The following is a 3,565-nucleotide window of genomic DNA, read 5'->3' on the forward strand; positions in this document are numbered from 1 at the left end:
TAGTTTGTTCTGCCAACACCTAGAGGCAAATTTTTTATTCAGTTATTACAACATTACCACAAGCTGGTGGATTCTGCAAAACTTGCCTAGCAACATTATAGTTAGAAATAAACTCTGAGTAGAGAAAAAACAGGAAATTTGAATTAGATATGCCCTAGGGTAGGTGGGTGTAACCCTCTCTCTTCAGTACAGTGAGTGCTTACTCAGAATCAAGAAATTTAAAAAATCAGAACAATCATTTAGCATTTCAGTTAGGACACTGCTGCTATTAAGCCGTAACATTGTGCCATGTTCTCCGCTGGAGGAGGCAGGGCCTATGTTTCTTACTCATTTGGTCACTTTTGTTTTAAGGAACACAAGATTTTTATTCAGTTATTCCAGAAACATTAAATACCTTCTCAGGGGCCAAGGGACGCTGCTAGTTGCTGAAACTCTAACGACAAAATGTGATCTCAGCCCAGGGTGGGAGGGAAGTGTTTATAGGCCATGCCAGGTGTGGTGGAAAGTCTGGTGCATGGAATATGTTTTTTTAAAAAAATATATTTTATTTTAGAGAGGAAGGAAGAGTGAGAGTGAATAGAAACATCAATGATGAGAGAGAATCATTGATTGGCTGCCTCCTGCACACCCCCACTGGGAATCGAGGCCGTAACCCTGGCATATACCCTGACCAGGAATCGAACCGTTACCTCCTGGTGCGTAGGTGACATTCTACCACTAAGCCACACCAGCCGGGTTGGAATATTATTTTTACCTGGAAGTGAATAAAGTCAAGGAAAGGTTTTAGAGAGGAAATGGTTCTTCTGAATCTAGTTTTCAACTTTTTTTTTTTTTTTAGTTTTCAACTTTTAAAGAAATCCCTCTTTCCCCCATGCTATACATTTGTTGGGAATTTACCTCTCTTCTTCTGTGCGAGGTCCTAGGTGCCAAGAATTCAAAGGTCTAGGGCTATGGACCAGGAACTCTTTCTTCCCTTCCCATCCGGAACCCAGGCCCTTTTGCCCTAGCCTACTTCAAGAACCTCCCAGTTTAGGAAGCAGATAGGTGGCCAAATTAAGAGTTAAAAAACCAACACAATAAATGTTAAAAGAGTGTTTACCTCCAGGAAGGAGACTTGGGCTGGGGGCTGAAGGGGTAGGTGGGAGATTTCTGTACCATTTGAATTTATATTGAGGTAAACCAGTAAGTATGTAAGGACTCTAGTATCACTAAGGAGATATTGAGTACCTAAGCCACATCAGAAGACTGCAACAAGTAGAAAAAGTCCCTACATTCAAGGGATTTCATTTTCTAGAAGGGAATAGTAATGACAGATATAAGCCTGTTCAGGAAATAAAGCAGGGTACAGACAGTCCTCGGGTTACGTCGGAAGTCCACGTACGTCGTTTCATGGTTACGTCGCCATCTCCCATTTACTTATAAAAAAATTCTGTCATGTCGAGGTATGTACATATGGTACATATGTGCTTTATGTTTTTTGTTATTTATTTACCACAAGTAAAGGTCAGGAATTGTTATCTTTAAAATTTTTTTTACTGTTTCACTTCATTACTGCTGTGTATGTGCTCCACGTGAGTGACATAGGTGTTTAATGTAGGTGGGTTCCGACTTACAGTGAAAATCGCGTTACGTTGCGCTGTAGGAACTGATCTCCGACATAACCCGAGGACCTACTGTATTGTGAAAGAGGGAAGGAGGTGGAGGGGATGTGAGCTTGGATAGCAATAGGGGATAAAGAATTCCTATATGGGAGGGGCTTAGGAGCAACAATCTAGTGGGGAAGAGGTGTCTAAGAGGCTTAAAATTCCCATTTACTTAGGAAGCAAGCATACTATTTTTATACACAACTCATATTACAGATTAATGAAGAGAAGTTTTCTAAAGTTGTTTTTATTTAACTCACATGAAATGGGGAAAATGTCAACTATCCATATAAAAAATAGGTGAAGGAATTAGCTAAAGAACATATATGTATAACCCATAGATACAGACAACACTGTGGTGAAAGGAAGGGGGGCAGGTGGAAGTGGGCAAAGGGAGGGTTATGGGGACATCTGTAATAATGTCAACAATACAATAAAGTTAAAACAATTATATTTGTAACCAGGAGGAGTGAAGAAGAGTAGGCATTGAAGGGACGGTGCCAATGCACCTTCTTGAAACACACGAAAGGGTAGACTTCCTGTTTCCCAAGAGTTTAAAATTGAATTTGGATTAATATGCAAAAAAGATGTTTACACATCAGTTAGCAAATGCTTGCAGAAAACAGTGGTTCACCCTTCACTGTGTCTTCAGGGAATTCCCCACATGCTAAGTACTAAAATGTGTTTCCATTATTAAAAATCCAGCTTGAGCCCAGCTGTTGTGACTCAGTGGTTGAGGGCGGACCTAGGAACCAGGAGGTCACCATCCTATTCCCAGTCGGGGCTCGTGCCTGGGTGGTAGGCTCCATCCCCAGTGGGGGGCGTGCAGGAGGCGGCAATCAATGATTCTCATCATTGATGTTTCTGTATTTCTCTCCCTCACCTTTCCTCTCTAATATCAATTATATATATACATATATTAAAAATCCAGCTTGAGTTTAGCCTTTGAAAAGTGTTCAAACTACATATACGGCAAAGTGTTAATATTCATAAAGTGCTACAATAAGGAAAACAAACAATAGAAATCATCAATCAAAACAACAAAACTACACAACAAACTTTAAATGCCCACTGATGTCCAAAATTCATGAAGTGTATTCTTTTATTTTTTTAAAATGTTTTTATTGATTTTAGAGAGGAAGGAAGAGAAACATCCATGTGAGAATCGAACTCATAATCTCTCTGTGCACAGGATGATGCTCAACCCACTGACCCACAGGAGCTAGAGCACGAATCTAATCAACTGCTATTTAGAACGTAAATTGTTGTATTTTTTTTTTTTCCTGGAAGGCAATTTGGCAGTTTATATCATTTGTTCCAGTAATTCTCACTTCTAATTACTATATCCTAAAGAACACACACACACACACAGCACAAACAACACAAGGAGGAACAATATTCATAGAGTTATGTACAACTGAAAAATTAAGAAATGTGTCCACGCGACAATAATGTTCGGGTTGAGTCTCATTCTGATGGAGTACTGGTGGAATTTCCCCCTCCAGGTGGCATTTAAGTCTGCAGCGAGCCGGGCCAGTCCGTTATGCCAAGACTTGTCCACGTGCTGGCAAACAAACCCAGGGCCGCGGGGTGGACCCGGGCTTTCGCGCTGGGCCGCCTGGGGGGCGTGTGTTGACTCTGCACAAATCTGGGTGCGCTGCAGGGGGGTCCGCAGCCGGCGGGGCGCTGGCCTCGCTGCAGGCACCCCCCGCCCTAATAGCCACCCTGGGGTCCAAAGATGAGGTCCAGAGCCCGCCCCAAGGCGGTGACCTCGCCTCGGAAACGCGCGCTTCCGTCTTTTGCTGGTTTCGGGGTCGGGCCTAAAGCAATCAGCTCCAACATTGAGGAAGAGCCCTGAGGCTGGAGCCATTTCCGGCTCTGACCTCCGCCGGGGACGTGACTGCCCACAGCCGCGCCTTGCC

This window comes from Myotis brandtii, unplaced genomic scaffold, assembly GCF_000412655.1.
Source record: "Myotis brandtii unplaced genomic scaffold, ASM41265v1 scaffold422, whole genome shotgun sequence".
In the NCBI taxonomy this organism is placed as follows: Eukaryota; Metazoa; Chordata; class Mammalia; order Chiroptera; family Vespertilionidae; genus Myotis; species Myotis brandtii.